The sequence below is a fragment of the Lissotriton vulgaris genome, chromosome 11 (assembly GCF_964263255.1).
Source record: "Lissotriton vulgaris chromosome 11, aLisVul1.2, whole genome shotgun sequence".
NCBI classification, from domain to species: Eukaryota; Metazoa; Chordata; class Amphibia; order Caudata; family Salamandridae; genus Lissotriton; species Lissotriton vulgaris.
Genome location: NC_141699.1, coordinates 116452635 through 116469288, shown reverse-complemented (window position 1 = coordinate 116469288; position 16654 = coordinate 116452635). Strand labels below are relative to the sequence as shown.

The 16654-nt window shown below is 51.9% G+C and overlaps 1 long non-coding RNA gene across 1 annotated transcript in view; it reads left to right on the top strand.

Annotated features, from left to right (window-relative positions):
* Nucleotides 1–595: 595 nt before the first annotated feature.
* The window catches only part of LOC147679089 (uncharacterized), a 139634-nt gene continuing 123575 nt past the window's right edge, over nucleotides 596–16654 (top strand). The window contains exon 1 of the long non-coding RNA XR_015300993.1: nucleotides 596–723. This is a non-coding gene — a long non-coding RNA (uncharacterized LOC147679089). The remainder of the gene's footprint in view (nucleotides 724–16654) is intronic.

The window sequence follows — 16654 nt, the reverse complement described above, 5'->3', positions numbered from 1 at the left end:
GGTGTGTGAGGCTGAGGGGTGTTGATGGTGATAGAGTGTGAGGGGGTGAGTGTGTGAGGGTGAGGCTGTCCGGTTTAGTGAGTGTGAGATTGTTGTGAGGGGTGTGAGTTTTTGAGGGGAGTGAGGGTGTGTGAGTGTGAGGGGGTGTGAGTGTGTGTGAGGGTGAGGGTGAGTGAGTGGGTGTGAGGCTGAAGGTGTGTGATGGTGTGTGAGGGTGATGTTGTGTGAGGGTGATTGAGGGTGTGTGAAGGTGTGTGAGAGTTTTGGGGTGTGAGGGTGATGTTATGAGTGTGTGTATGTTAATTTTTTTTATTTTTTTTTATTATATGTGTCGTGTAAAAAAAAACGTGATAGAGCTTCCCTTTGTAATTGTCCTGCCTTATGTGTATTTTTTTATGTAATGTAACTGTGTGTGTGTTTTAATTAATGTGTGGTGTTATGTGTGTTTTTGGTGTCTGTGGAGTCCCGTATTAATTGTATTAATTTTAAAATGGCAGACGCAATGCGTCACCTTGACGTTCCCTACGTTAGCGTTCTAGTTTTTTTTTGTGTTGTGAGTGTTTACGTTTCCTTGACGTTTATTTGTAGCCAATCGGGGCGCGACGTTTTTGACATTGCGTTCCGATTTGCTTACGTCAACGGTGGAATTCCCCAGAAGATCGAGAATGTTGGTGTGCGGAAGGCGTGTTCTTGTTCCTGTGCTGTTGCTGCGTCGTTTGACAGGTAAGAATTTATTCCAAAGTGTTTTTTTATGTAATGTAATGTAGTATCTATAGTATGTTTAACTTAACGAATGAATAGGAGTGTATTTTTATAACTGTTGACATTGTTTGTTTTCGTTCCTACTATTTGTAAATGTTTATTATGTAATGTAAATTAAAGTCTTGTTTTTAATCGTCGATATGTAATGTACGGTATATGTTTTCGAAAACTGTAATATAATGTATTTTTAGCTGGTGTTTGTTATTTGACGTACAAGAGCTGTTGTTTGAACTTTGAAGAAGTGCTATTTAGTTTCTATTATATTTATGTATGTTGTGTTTGCATTGTTTTTTTCCTGTGATGCTGAAGTAGCCGGATTATATGTTATTGAGCTAATCGATGTATTAAAGGAAACTTTTTGTATTTGCTGAATTTATTTTCGCTATCAATGTATTAAGAGGATGCACAGTGATGTAATGTGTGTATTTTATGCGTTTTGTGAAAGAAATGTTTTATTTTCCAATCCCTGTTTGCATATTTGTGTATTAATAGCTGCACTCTCCTTGCGTTGCTTTAAGTTTGCATTTTGGAATAGCTGCAAGTGTGTAATCCGCGTTTTACGTATATATCAAATAGTTGCTTAACGCTATTTATGTGTACAGTTGGAGGCTGGAGTTGTATTTGGAGGGTAGAGTTGTAGAGTGGTATTGTAGTTATAGGGTGTAGTTGGAGGCTGGACTTTGACGGTGTGAGTGTGAGGGTGAGTGCATGTGAGCGTTTTGGAGTTTGCCACAGTATGTGTGACTTTGTAGTAGTGTATGCAGTCTATTTTCTTTCCCAAACATGTTTTGTGTTTTTTTAGCTTTCTATGTGTTAGATCAGAATGTGTATGTGAACTATCTTTGATGTATGCAACAGTGAGAATAAGGGTGTTGCTTCCAATTTATGGGCATAAGGGGAGACGTCTTTGGATGTTTTTGTATTTTCTGTACTTCCCTAGATGTTTGTGAACAGCTGCGTGGGCAAGGGGCATTGTTCTCCTTGTCTTGTTGCCTCGTCGTTTGACAGGTAAGTTTATTTTTTAATGCTCAATACATGAATATGGGAACGAAATCTCTATTGTATAGATGTTGTTGTTAATTTGTGATCTATATAGATAGTTAGATAGGTATATTGAGGGCGATAGCTAACAACACATGCAGCATCACTTTCCAGCAGCCTAGCAACACTTACCAACACAGCCGCATTAATTATTAAACAATAGTATCATTGTGGTGTTGTTGTTTTGTCCATGTGGTGATGCAGAGTGGTGTTGTGATGGTGCTGAGTACTGTTGTATTTTGGAGTGTTGGTGTGGTGCTGTGTAGTGTTAATGTGGTGTTTGCCAGTGATGATGTGGTCCTTGAGAGTGATGTTGTGGTGTTATTGGGTGTTGTTCTGGTGTTGCTGAGCGATGTTGTAGTGTTGCAGTGTGACAATGTTAATGTGCTGAGTGTTGTTGTGTTGGTGCATTGTGTTAATGTGTTGTTGCTGAGTGATAATGTTGTGTTGATTCGTGGTGTTGGGGTGGTGGTTAGTAGTGCTGTTGTGTTGTTGAGTTGTGCTCTTTTGATGCTGTTTGATGCTGTTTCGGTGTACGGTGTTCCTGTGGTTGTGCACTTAGCACCACCAAAACACTTCGTGCAACAGCAGCATGAGTCAGAGCAACACCAGAGTCTCGTGCTTTTGTGATTACGCACTTTGTTTGCGTTTTTGATTTTTTTCTGGCATTGTTTAATGGTTTATTTTCCCTTACTTTAGTAAGTGCTTTATGTTGTGAATTTGTTTCCTTTAGCTCGCTTTGTCCACTTGTAAATTGTTGTATTATTTGCTGTGTATTCAGATGTTTGCCTATTTTGCGTGCATTTATGATCTTTGTGAAAGAAATGTTTTATTTTACAATCCCTTTATTCTTTTTTGTGTATTAATTGCTGCACTGTCCTTGCGTTGCATTAAGTTTTAATTTTTGAATAGCTACAAGTGTGTAATCCGATTTTTACTTATTAAAATAAATGTTGCCTAACGTTATTTATGTGTGGAGTTGGAGGGTGGAGTTGTAGTTGGAGGGTAGAGTTGTAGGGTGGTATAGTAGTTATAGGGTGTACTTGGAGGGTGGACTTGGACGGTGTGAGTGTGAGGGTGAGTGGATGTGAGTGTTTGGGTGTTTGAGGGTGTGTGATGGTGTGTGAGAGTGATTGAGGGTGACTGTTTTAGTATGAGTGAGGGTGTGAGTGTTGTGAGTGTGTGTGTGAGGATGAGGGGGTGAGGGTAAATGTTGCCTAACTCTATTTATGTGTGGAGTTGGAGGGTGGAGTTGTAGTTGGAGGGTAGAGTTGTAGTGTGGTATTGTAGTTTTAGGGTGTAGTTGGAGGGTGGACTTGGACGGTGTGAGTGTGAGGGGGAGTGGATGTGAGTGTCTAGGGGTTTGAGGTTGTGAGTGAGGCTGAGCGTGTGTTGGTGAGTGATGGTGTGTGAGGGTATGAGTGTGATTGAGGTTGTGAGAGTGTGAGGGTGTGATGTAGGGTGAGGATGAGTGAGGGTGTGTGAGGCTGAGGGTGAGGGTGGGTGAGGGTGTGAGTGGTTGTGATGATGCCTATAAGTGATCATTTTTTCTCCGTGAATATTGTACACATCAAATGTATTAATGTTGTGAAGCGTTGTTTTAGAAGCTAATCAAGACCTATGTAATGTTGATTGATGCTGTTGTTAACGCTGAATCAAAAAACAAACACATCAGTAACGTTTTTTATATAATGCATGTAAAAAGTTATCATTTTTTTGTAAGGTACACATCAATTTGCACTGCAAAAGCTTGGCTTGCATTAACATAGATGCGCATTGATTTTGTCTGTGTTTGCTCATTAGAGACAATGTTTACCTCCTTTTAAATTTCCGACTACAGATGCGCATTAATTGTGGCAAAGTATAAGTATGAAGCCACCTTTAAAAATTGTATTGTTTTTGTTGTGTAGTTTGAGTGGAATACTTTATTGTACTTATGGAAGAATTGCAATTAGGATGTGAGGTCTCGTGCTCTTGTGATTACGCACTTTCTTTGTTTTGTGGATTCTTTCCACCATTGTTTAATGGTTTATTTATTTCCCCTTACTTTAGTAACTGCTTTATGTTGTGAATTTGTGTCCTTTAGATGTCTTTGTCCCCTTTTAAATTGGTGTATTACTCGCTGTGTATTCAGATGTTTCCCTTTTTTCTTTGGATTTATTTTTTTTCGTAAAAAATATATTTAACAATCCTTTTCTGCGTTTTTATGTATTAATTGGTGCACTGTCCTCACGATGCATTAAGTTTTCATTTTTGAATACCTACAAGTGTGTAATCCAATGTTTTGTTATTGAATTAAATGTTGCCTAATGCTATTTACGTTTGGAGTTGGAGGGCGGATTAGTAGTTGGAGGGTGGATTAGTAGTTGGAGGGTGGAGTAGTAGTTGTAGGGTGGAGTTGTAGGGTGGTGTTGTAGGGTTGAGTTGGAGGGTGGACTTGGACGGTGTGAGTGTGAGGGTGAGTGGATGTGAGGGTCAGGGGGGGTGTGGGTGTGTGATGGTGTGTAAGGGCGAGTGAGGGTGACTGTGTGAGTATGAGTGAGGGTGTGAGGGTTGTGAGGGTGAGGGGGTGAGGGTGTCTGAAGATGAGGGGGTGAGGGTAATGGGGTGTGAGTGTGTGTGATGCTAGGTGTGGGTGAGTGAGGGCGAGTGTTGTGAGGGTGTGAGTGTGTGAAGGTGAGTGAGGGTGTGCGAGTTTTAAGGTTGAGTGTGTGACTGTGGGTGAGGGTGGGTGAGGGTGTGTGAGGGGGTGTGAGGGTGAGGGGGTGATGTTGAGTGATGGTGTGTGAGGGTGAGTGGGTGAGGGTGAGTGAGGGTGTGTGAGGGTGAGGGTGTTGAGGGTGAGGGTGTGTTGGTGAGTGATTGTGTGTGAGGGAGTTTGAGGATGAGTGAGGGTGTGTGAGGCTGAGGGTGAGGGTGGGTGAGAGTATGAGTGGGTGTGAGTGAGAGTTGTTGTGATGATGGCTATAAGTGTTTATTTTTTCTCCGTGAATATTGTACACTTCAAATGTATTAATGTTGTGAAGCGTTGTTTCTGAAGCTAAGAGACCTATGTAATGTTGATTGATGCTGTTGTTAGCGCTGTATCCAAAAACAAAGATGTTGGACTTGGCCTTTTTCCCCCAAAATTTTTTCGCTTTTGACCCCCTTACCTAGGATGTCTCCCCCATGGGATTAAACCTGTATAGGCCATGAGTGGTGTGAGACACTTTGTTGAAAATGTAAAATTACATGTTGTTAAATGGTGTACAGAAAATATCCCCCATTTTAAAAATGTACCTGACTAAAATGTACTGAGTCTTAAAATGGATGCCATGGTCCTGGGTAGTGCCACCTGACTGCGTTAGGTCAGCGGTCTAGATAATATTACCCAGCTACCCCTAGCTTTTGGAGGGAAAGCCTGGCACCCAGGGTGCTCACCCCCTCCCCTTGAGCCAGTTTAGGCCAGATTTGCCAACATTCTAGAAAGTCCTGGCACTGCCTGGGAGGAGGGTATAAGTAAGGGGGAAGTGTCACCAGAAAGTCAGTCAGTGCTGGGACAAAGAAGGGAGGGGACCTGCTGTGAGGTGCTACCGCCACATGGGCCTGTGAGCTGGGCCCTGCACCCCTATAAACCCCCCCGCTGCTGTCCCCATGGGCCCCTGACAAGGGAGGGCCCCTACCCAGGTCACTGACGTTGTTTGGACCGGGTACCACGCCAGCACTGCGTGAAGAAGCGCCCAGGAGGTGAGGAGTGTGCCCCTGAGGAGGACTGTGGGACTGTTCACCCCCCCCCCCCTGTGAGGTGTGCTGCCAGGTGCTGTGCTGCAATAGCGCTGTTTTGGGGAGGTTGATGCCCCCAAGGAAGCTGTGGCCCCTTTGGAAGCTCTGGGCTGTGAGGTACCTATGGTGAAGGGCTGTGGACAGCTGACTGGCGTAAACTGCAGTATCGCCCCCTAAGCGCTGGGAGTCCAAAGACTGATACTGCCTGTGGAGCTGCCTGGGGAGGATTGTGCCCCCAAGGGACTGTGCCCTGTGATTGGTGTGGCCCCCGAAGTGCTGTTGGCCCTGAGGACTGTGTGGGCAGAGGGAGGAGTAGTGCGCTGTGAATAGCGCCATTCTCCTGAGGAGAATCACGCTGGAGGAGCCTACCCTTGTGTCAGCGCGCTGTCTGCCATATAATTAAATAATAAAAGGGAGCCTACCCCTTATCACAGCCGGAGATCACCGTCGCAGCCCGGGTGCTGAGGAGACTGTGAAGGGACTTTATAACAAGAAAGGGAGCCTACCCCTTGTCCTGTCCTCGCGCTGTGTGGCAGCGCCGAAAATCACCGCCGCCGCCCGGCGCCGCCGTGAGGAGACCCCCCTGCTGGGGTGTGCATCGTTGCGGCAGCCCCCGATGCCAGGAGGGGGCCGCCGAAGTAGAGTGAGGGCCGCGCTAGGCCTGGAAGCCGTCCAGGCCCGTGTCATGTGACAGGGGCGCCTGGTGGCGTCATTAGCCACGCCCCCGCCACGCCGCGCACGGATTGGCTGCGCGGCCGAGCCCCCGAGAAGGCCGCGCAGGGATTGGTGGACGGCCGGGAAGGCCAGAGGAAGCGGAATCGGAGCCCCGGGTCCCCGTGAGGTAGGAGGGGGACCCGGGTGAATCACTGGAGCGGGGCCCCCGTGGTCGAGAGGGAGCCCCGAAGCAAGAGCGACCAGAGCGGGAGCCTACCCCGCCGGTCTGAGCCAGAGGAGAGGAGCCGTTCCCATGCCCCGGGTCCCTGTGAGGAAGGGGGGGACCCGGGTGAAGCTCCGTTGCGGGGCCCCCGTGACAAGGAGGGAGCCCCGAGAGAAGCGACCGGAGCGGGAGGCCACCCCGCAGGTCTGTGCCCCAGAGAGTGAGGAGCTAAGCTGTGGCGGGCTCCCACAAGGGAGAGGGAAGCCCTGCGGTGCCACCGCTTTGGACTGAGAGGGAGGAGGCATCGAGGCACGGGTCGGTGCCTGCCCCTCCCCCCAACTAGCGTGAAGATCCTCGAGGACTCCGCAAAAGTGTGTCAGAGCCCCCGGAACTGGACTGCGAGGAGCCTCTGGATCGCCCCCCCTTTTTCAAAGGGGCAAGCACTGCAGTGGGGTGAGAGCCTGGAGCCAGGACCTCCCAAGGAGCCCGGTGAGTGGGGCCTCGGCTGCGTGGTGGTTGGGGGGCTGGAGTCGGGGCACATGGTCGGTGCCCGCCCCAAGGACCAGATTAACTTTCCAGGTGCCTCGTCTGGCAGTGGGCACCTGCAACGTTGGGCCCAACAGACTGTGCCAGTGGTAGAGGGACCCATATTTAGCCCATAGGGTCACCCTATGAGCTATGGAGGCTTAGAGGGCGACGTAACTTTTGTGCCTAGGGGACTAGTCAGGTGTGTTCTGCCCCCTGAGGTTACTGCTGGGTTGCTAAATATTCAGGCCCCAGGTTAAAGGTGATACCGGCCTGATCAATTTTAGGAGTATCTTTTGTTGCTGAGGCAGTGTTTACCCCTAAGGGAAAGGTTCCAACAGCTAATGAAATGTCTTACATTTAAGGAAGTGATCTACATGTATTGAAATGTTTATTCTCATTCAATGCCCTGCGGATCCCTGTTAAGGTGTGTGCCGAATGGTAAATACTGTTAAGCTGATGTGTTAGACCCACAGGCATGATGGAGTAAACCGGGTTGTGCCCTTTTATTACAGGTGTGCCCTATGCTGGCCTGACGAGTTATTCCAGGCCCCTGGCTACGCCCCAAGTGTGTGAGCTGCAGTACTGATTTCTTACAGGTGCTCCTGTCTAATGTGTGCTGTGATGCTCTGTTGTACTTCCCTTACAGGGGTGGGGTTTGGCGTTATAACGCATGAGGTGTATTTATGCATAATGTTAGAGTTTGCAATTACAGCCTACCCCCGAGGATGAGAGCCTGAGTTGGCCCCGCCAGATTGGCCCCAGGTCTAGCGTTTAATTAACCATCCTTTTCCCTTTCAGCATGGACTTTGGACTCAACCCTTTTTGTCCCATGTAAATAATCCCCCACTGAAGTACTTGGCTCTGGTGCCAGTTGGCGCCTTGTTGTGACTACCACTATTTTGTTCCTTTTTACCTTGCAGGTTGGAGACATAACTAAACTTAATCTTTTTCCAACCAAAGGTGGAGTTGCGTCTCTTTTGTAGTGTGCCTGGTGTGTCGTCTGTGGGTGCTGCGTGAATGCTTCACATGTCCTCGAAGTTTGGCCGGCCCGCTTGATGCCATGCTACCCCCTTGGAGATTTGGGTAACCCCCATTTCTTACATTGGTGGCAAGTGGTGGGATAGGACTTGTGTTTGCGCAGTACCACAGCGGTCACGGGTTACACTGCAAATAGAGTTTGGATGTAATCCGAGCCTTGTTGTGGGGATTATTGTTGTTTGCTAAATTGCTTCCTCCTGAAAGTGTTTGTCAACTGTGTCCCCTTGGTCCACTGTGGGTGGGTCCCGAGAGTCCTCGCCACGATGGGGTTGGTTTATGAGGAGGTGGAACTAATGGAGTACACCGAACAGGAGGTGATAGACTTCCTCCTGGAGAGAGGGATACCCCCAGTAGGGAACATTAGGAGGAATTTGTTTCTCTATGAGGCCCTCAAGAGGGGAGAGCCCTTAGAGATTGATGGGGACTTGTCTGACTACCCCCCCCCCCGAGGTTTTAAAGGGTCAGTGGGTTAGAGACCAGAGAGAGGGCTCCCCATCCAGAACCCTGGGAGGTAATTACTTCAATGAGGAGGAGGAAGAATTTGAGAGGGCGGAGATGCCAGTAGCTGTGGAGGACACCGAAGATAGGGAGTCTCGCACTGGGTCCAGTCCCGGGGGCACTGCCCCATCCCTTTCCCTGTCCCCAGAAGAGTGGGTAGATAGGAGAGAAGAGAGGGAGTATCAGCTGGCGCTGGCAAAGCTCAGGCATGCCGAGGGCTTAGCGCAGCTGAGGGTAGAAGAGCAGCGACTAGAGACTGAAAAAGTCCTAGCGCTGGAGAGGATGGCGGAGGCGGAGAGGGCCTTCGCCAGGGAGAGATCAGCTCAGGTGGGTAGTTTGTCCCCTGAGAGTGGTTTTAGGAGTCTGGATTCACTGAGGTGGGTGGGATCCAGTGGTGGCAGCGAGTGTAGGTCCAGTGCAAGGAGTCCCACTCCCGAAGCCCAGGAGACTGTGCCTGATTCCCCGGAAGAGGAGGACGGGTTAGTGTTCAGGGGCAGGGGAAAGCTGTCCCATCAGTCCTGGGGAGAGTTTGAGGAGGAGTGTTGGACTGTACTGGAGGATTGGGTGGTGAGGCGAGCAGTGGAGGATTGGGAAGGGCTGTGCCATGCCGTTATCCGGGAGCACATGCTGAGGAGTTGTTTCCCAAGACTGCGTCACCATCTGTTGCAGTGCGGGTTCTCAGACCCCAGGGAACTTGCACGGGAGGCAGACCTCTGGGTAAGTGCCAGAGCGTCTGGGAAGGCTGAGGGGAGTGATCCTGAAGGGAGTGAGACGGGGAGGTGTCCCAAGGTGCCCCAGCTGCGGCCACCGGGCCTGGAGTGTTCTTTAAGAGAACCCCAGCTTGGGAGGCTAGGCTACCCCGATGTGTCATCCAGAGGGAGGGATCCCCTTATGTCAGGAGAACCCGGAGCATCAATAATCAGAGCTCCAGTGGTTCGGGGGTCTGACCAGTCACAGGGTTTAGATCCTGGACTGGGGTTCCAGGTTCAGGGGTTGCCTGGCCTGGAGGGTGGGGTTCCTGTAAAGCAGGTTCCTACCAAATTGACTCCCAGGGGTACCACTTCCAGTGGGAGGGTGCGGAACTCTGGGAGGGGGTGCAGAGGGAGGAAGGTCTCCTCTCTGTCACCAGCTCAGCCACAGGGCGCAGACCCCGGGTTGGGTGGCCAGGGACAGGAGTTGCCTGCCCTGGTGGGAGGGACCTCTGTAACCAGAGTCCCCCTGGAAGTGACTCCCAGGGGTACTTCTCCGGGTAGGAGGGTGCGGAACTCTGGGAGGGGGTGCAGGGGGAGGGAGGACTCGCCCCTGTCACCAGGTCAACCTGAGGGTTTCGACTCCAGGTTGGGGAGAGAGTGGTTGTGTGAGGGTGTCCCCAGGCGTAGGAGATGGAGGAACCCTAGGAGGAGAAGTAGGGGGAGGGGAGCCTCGCCCCTAAGGGCTGGTCAGTTTGAGGGTGTAGACCCCAGGTGGGTGGACCAGTGGAAATTTGGAGAGAGGAGAGTGGTTCAAGAGTATTACAAGCCTGAGGCTAGAGCCTCCCACTCTAGGAAGGAGAAACATCCCACTAGGGAACACCAGTGGGGTGGTTTTGTTAGTGAAGGGAGGGTTGCGAGAGAGAACCATTGGGTTCCAGAGTGGAGGAGAAACTGCAGGTGCTCCTGTAGTTGCAGGCCTGCGTCCACCTTTTTCCGCCCCAAGCAGGGAAGTCCATCAAGGCAATGATTGGCCTACCCTGGCTTTTGGCTGGGGGGGAGTTGTGTTGGACTTGGCCTTTTTCCCCCAAAATTTTTCGCTTTTGACCCCCTTACCTAGGATGTCTCCCCCATGGGATTAAACCTGTATAGGCCATGAGTGGTGTGAGACACTTTGTTGAAAATGTAAAATTACATGTTGTTAAATGGTGTACAGAAAATATCCCCCATTTTAAAAATGTACCTGACTAAAATGTACTGAGTCTTAAAATGGATGCCATGGCCCTGGGTAGTGCCACCTGACTGCGTTAGGTCAGCGGTCTAGATAATATTACCCAGCTACCCCTAGCTTTTGGAGGGAAAGCCTGGCACCCAGGGTGCTCACCCCCTCCCCTTGAGCCAGTTTAGGCCAGATTTGCCAACATTCTAGAAGGTCCTGGCACTGCCTGGGAGGAGGGTATAAGTAAGGGGGAAGTGTCACCAGAAAGTCAGTCAGCGCTGGGACAAAGAAGGGAGGGGACCTGCTGTGAGGTGCTACCGCCACATGGGCCTGTGAGCTGGGCCCTGCACCCCTATAAACCCCCCCGCTGCTGTCCCCATGGGCCCCTGACAAGGGAGGGCCCCTACCCAGGTCACTGACGTTGTTTGGACCGGGTACCACGCCAGCACTGCGTGAAGAAGCGCCCAGGAGGTGAGGAGTGTGCCCCTGAGGAGGACTGTGGGACTGTTCCCCCCCCCCCCCCCTGTGAGGTGTGCTGCCAGGTGCTGTGCTGCAATAGCGCTGTTTTCGGGAGGTTGATGCCCCCAAGGAAGCTGTGGCCCCTTTGGAAGCTCTGGGCTGTGAGGTACCTATGGTGAAGGGCTGTGGACAGCTTACTGGTGTAAACTGCAGTATCGCCCCCTAAGCGCTGGGAGTCCAAAGACTGATACTGCCTGTGGAGCTGCCTGGGGAGGATTGTGCCCCCAAGGGACTGTGCCCTGTGATTGGTGTGGCCCCCGAAGTGCTGTTGGCCCTGAGGACTGTGTGGGCAGAGGGAGGAGTAGTGCGCTGTGAATAGCGCCATTCTCCTGAGGAGAATCACGCTGGAGGAGCCTACCCTCGTGTCAGCACGCTGTCTGCCATATAATTAAATAATAAAAGGGAGCCTACCCCTTATCACAGCCGGAGATCACCGTCGCAGCCCAGGTGCTGAGGAGACTGTGAAGGGACTTTATAACAAGAAAGGGAGCCTACCCCTTGTCCTGTCCTCGCGCTGTGTGGCAGCGCCGAAAATTACCGCCGCCGCCCGGCACTGCCGTGAGGAGACCCCCCTGCTGGGGTGTGCATCGTTGCGGCAGCCCCCGATGCCAGGAGGGGGCCGCCGAAGTAGAGTGAGGGCCGCGCTAGGCCTGGAAGCCGTCCAGGCCCGTGTCATGTGACGGGGGCGCCTGGTGGCGTCATTGGCCACGCCCCCGCCACGCCGCGCACGGATTGGCTGCGCGGCCGAGCCCCCGAGAAGGCCGCGCAGGGATTGGTGGACGGCCGGGAAGGCCAGAGGAAGCGGAATCGGAGCCCCGGGTCCCCGTGAGGTAGGAGGGGGACCCGGGTGAATCACTGGAGCGGGGCCCCCGTGGTCGAGAGGGAGCCCCGAAGCAAGAGCGACCAGAGCGGGAGCCTACCCCGCCGGTCTGAGCCAGAGGAGAGGAGCTGTTCCCAAGCCCCGGGTCCCTGTGAGGAAGGGGGGGACCCGGGTGAAGCTCCGTTGCGGGGCCCCCGTGACAAGGAGGGAGCCCCGAGAGAAGCGACCGGAGCGGGAGGCCACCCCGCCGGTCTGTGCCCCAGAGAGTGAGGAGCTAAGCTGTGGCGGGCTCCCACAAGGGAGAGGGAAGCCCTGCGGTGCCACCGCTTTGGACTGAGAGGGAGGAGGCATCGAGGCACGGGTCGGTGCCTGCCCCTCCCCCCAACTAGCGTGAAGATCCTCGAGGACTCCGCAAAAGTGTGTCAGAGCCCCCGGAACTGGACCGCGAGGAGCCTCTGGATCGCCCCCCCCCCCCTTTTTCAAAGGGGCAAGCACTGCAGTGGGGTGAGAGCCTGGAGCTCCCAAGGAGCCCGGTGAGTGGGGCCTCGGCTGCGTGGTGGTTGGGGGGCTGGAGTCGGGGCACAGGGTCGGTGCCCGCTCCAAGGACCAGATTAACTTTCCAGGTGCCCCGTCTGGCAGTGGGCACCTGCAACGTTGGGCCCCAACAGACTGTGCCAGTGGTAGAGGGACCCATATTTAGCCCATAGGGTCACCCTAGGAGCTATGGAGGCTTAGAGGGCGACGTAACTTTTGTGCCTAGGGGACTAGTCAGGTGTGTTCTGCCCCCTGAGGTTACTGCTGGGTTGCTAAATATTCAGGCCCCAGGTTAAAGGTGATATCGGCCTGATCAATCTTAGGAGTATCTTTTGTTGCTGAGGCAGTGTTTACCCCTAAGGGAAAGGTTCCAACGGCTAATGAAATGTCTTACATTTAAGGAAGTGATCTACATGTATTGAAATGTTTATTCTCATTCAATGCCCTGCGGATCCCTGTTAAGGTGTGTGCCGAATGGTAAATGCTGTTAAGCTGATGTGTTAGACCCACAGGCATGATGGAGTAAACCGGGTTGTGCCCTTTTATTACAGGTGTGCCCTATGCTGGCCTGACGAGTTATTCCAGGCCCCTGGCTACGCCCCAAGTGTGTGAGCTGCAGTACTGATTTCTTACAGGTGCTCCTGTCTAATATGTGCTGTGATGCTCTGTTGTACTTCCCTTACAGGGGTGGGGTTTGGCGTTATAACGCATGAGGTGTATTTATGCATAATGTTAGAGTTTGCAATTACAGCCTACCCCCGAGGATGAGAGCCTGAGTTGGCCCCGCCAGATTGGCCCAGGTCTAGCGTTTAATTAACCATCCTTTTCCCTTTCAGCATGGACTTTGGACTCAACCCTTTTTGTCCCATGTAAATAATCCCCCACTGAAGTACTTGGCTCTGGTGCCAGTTGGCGCCTTGTTGTGACTACCACTATTTTGTTCCTTTTTACCTTGCAGGTTGGAGACATAACTAAACTTAATCTTTTTCCAACCAAAGGTGGAGTTGCGTCTCTTTTGTAGTGTGCCTGGTGTGTCGTCTGTGGGTGCTGCGTGAATGCTTCACATGTCCTCGAAGTTTGGCCTGCCCGCTTGATGCCATGCTACCCCCTTGGAGATTTGGGTAACCCCCATTTCTTACAAAAGACATCAGTTTTTTTTTTATATTATACATGTAAAATGTTTTCATTTTTTTTGTAAGGTACACATCAAGCCACATCAAGCCGCACTGCAAAAGCTTTGCTTGCATTAACATAGATGCGCAGTCATTTTGGAGGGTGGAGTTGGAGTTGTAGGGTGGTGTAGTAGGGTGGATTTGGAGGGTGGACTTGGACGGTGTGAGTGTGAGGGTGAGTGGATGTGAGGGTCAGGGGGTGTGAGGGTGTGTGATGGTGTGTGAGGGTGAGTGAGGGTGTCGGTGTAAGTGTGAGTGAGGGTTGTGAGGGTGGACTTGGACGGTGTGAGGGTGATTGGATGTGAGGTTCAGGGTGTGTGATGGTGTGTGAGGGTGAGTGAGGGTGACAGTGTGAGTATGAGTGTGGGTGTGAGGGTGATGGTGTGAGGGTGTGTGAAGATGAGGGGGTGAGGGTAATGGGATGTGAGAGTGTGTGATGATAGGTGTGGGTGAGTGAAGGTGAGAGTTTGAGGGTGAGTGTTGTGAGGGTGTGAAGGTGAGTGAGGGTGTGCGAGTTTGAAGGTTGAGTGTGTGACTGTGGGTGAGGGTGAGGGTGTGTGAGGGAGTGGGAGGGTGACGGGGTGTTGTTGAGTGATGGTGTGTGATGGTGAGTGGATGAGGGTGATTGAGTGTGTGTGAGGGTGAGAGTGTTGAGGTTGTGGGTGAGGGTGTGTTGGTGAGTGATGGTGTTTGAGGGAGGGTGAGGATGAGTGAGGGTGTGTGAGGGTGAGGGTGGGTGAGGGTGTGAGTGGGTGTGAGTGTGAGTTGTTGTGATGCGCAGTCATATTGGAGGGCGGAGTTGGAGGGTGGAGTTGGACGGTGTGATTGTGAGTGGATGTGAGGGTCATGGGGTCTGAGTGTGTGTGATGGTGAGGTTGAGTGAGGTGTTGTGAAGTTGAGTGTGTGTGATGGTGTGTGATGGTGAGGGTGTGTGAGGGTGAGTGAGGGTGTTTGATGTTGAGTGAGGGCATGTGAGTGTGTGGGGGTGTGATGTTGTGAGGGTGAGGATGTGTGAGGGTGAGTTAGGGATTGTGAGGGTGTGTGAGTGGGTGAGTCTGAGAGTTAGGGGGTGTGAGGCTGAGTGAGGGTGAATGAGGGTGAGGTGATGAGGTTAAGGGTGTGTGAGGGTGAGGGGTGTTGATGGTGAGAGGTAGCGAGGCTGAGTGTGGCTGAGTGTGTTTGAGGGTGTTTGAGGGTGAGGGAGTGAGGTGTAGTGAGTGTTAGAGTGTTGTGAGGGTGTGAGGGGAGTGAGGGTGTGTGAGTGTTAGGGGTGTGAGGGTGATGATGTGTGAGTGTGTGTGAGGGTGAGTGAGGGGGTGTGCGGCTGAGAGTGTGTGAGGTGTAGTGAGTGTGAGAGTGTTGTGAGGGGTGTGAGTGGAGCGAGGGTGTGTGAGGGTGAGGGGGCGGGAGGGTGAGGGCGTGTGAGTGGGTGAGGGTGAGAGTTAGAGTGTTTGAGGGTGAGTGTGTGAGGGTGACTGTGGGTGTGTGAGGGTGAGTGGATGAGGGTAAGGGTGTGTGAGGCTGAGCGGTGTTGATGGTGAGAGAGGGTGAGGGGGGTGAGTGTGTGAGGGTGAGGGTGTGCGGTATATTGCGTGTGAGAGTCTTGTCAGGGATGTGAGGGTGTGTGGGGAGCGAGGGTGTGTGAGGTGTTTTGAGGGTGAGTGGGTGTGAGTGTGTGTGTGTGTGTGTGAGGGTGAGTGAGGGTGTGTGAAGCTGAGGGTGTGTGACGGTGTGTGAGGGTGTGTGAGCGTGAGTGAGTGTGTTTGATGGTGAGTGAGGGAGTGTGTGTGTGTGTGGGTGTGTTACGGTGTGAGGGTGAGGGTCTGTGAAGGTGAGTTAGGGAGTGTGAGGGTGTGTGAGTGGGTGAGTATGAGAGTTAGGGTGTGTGAGGGTGACTGAGGGTGATTGAGGGTGAGGGGATGAGGGTGACATATCTATTTAGATAATTAACAAATAATTACAATGCCAATAGCCAGCGTTCAAATGCTGGTGAGCCCAATAAAATCAAAATACAATGGCAGCCCTCTATCTGTTTCGTGTGCCTTGATGGGGTGGGGGCTGAGGGGGCTTTCAATGCGGCTTCCCTTTGCAGGCTCAGTTTGAAGCCCTGGTCTTAAGTATGCAGCCTCGGCACTCGATACAAACGGAGTAGCAGCAGAAAGGAACGGGCTGCAACTTGCAACCAGCATTTGAACGCTGCCGTTCACTACCACACATCTAGATAGTGTATTTTTTGTTTTCGGTACAAGCCTAATTAATGTGTGTTAGTTAATACAAATTCTTTTAAGAACATGATGCTTCCAACATGTTTTATTATTCAATGCGAAGATGTCAAATGCGGGTTTAAGACGAGACACGGCCGTGATACTGCAGGGAGAGAGAGGGGAGGTGCTGGCGGATGGGGAGGGGGAGGAGAAATGCGAGCCTGCAGGGAGAGAGAGGGGAGGTGCTGGCGTCTGGGGAGGGGGAGGAGAATTGCGAGCCTGGCTGTGTCCCGGGAGAGAGAGGGGAGGTGCTGGCGGCTGGGGAACAGATGTCGAAGGCTGCCGAATTTTGTTTAAAAAATAGTCTGTTTCAGTGTGTAAAAAATTAGTTGTGCATGTTTAAGGGTTTAAGACGAGACACGGCCGTGAAACTGCAGGGAGAGAGAGGGGAGGAGCTGGTGGCTGGGGAGGGGGAGGAGAAATGCCAGCCTGGCTGTGGAGAAATGCGAGCCTGGCTGTGTGCTGGGAGAGAGACGGGAGGTGCTGGCGGCTGGGGAGGGGGAGGAGAAATGCGAGCCTGGCTGTGTGCGGGGAGAGAGAGGGGAGGTGCTGGCGGCTGGGGGTGGGGATTGCCGTGGGAGGGAGCCTTGTCGCTTTCATGTGCACGCGCTTTTAATGTCAATGCGCTTGCGCATTGAGCTTCAATTTGACGGGCACTGCAAGGAATCGCCATGGAATCGCAAGTTGGTTAAAGTCTGTTTAAGCCCCCATAGTCTCGCAAGCTCAATGCGCATGCGCATTGACAGGGGAGACCTAAAAACACAGTCCATGAACTACACAACCCATGAGGCACAGCGGTAGCCATGGGAACCGGTCAACCAATCATAGTCCAGCCAAGTCCATATAGAGACTCCCTCGACGTAGTCCTTCCTCTTTCTTCATTGCTGCCCCGTCAGTTAAGTCCCTTCACATATCTTTGTCTTTGGGATTT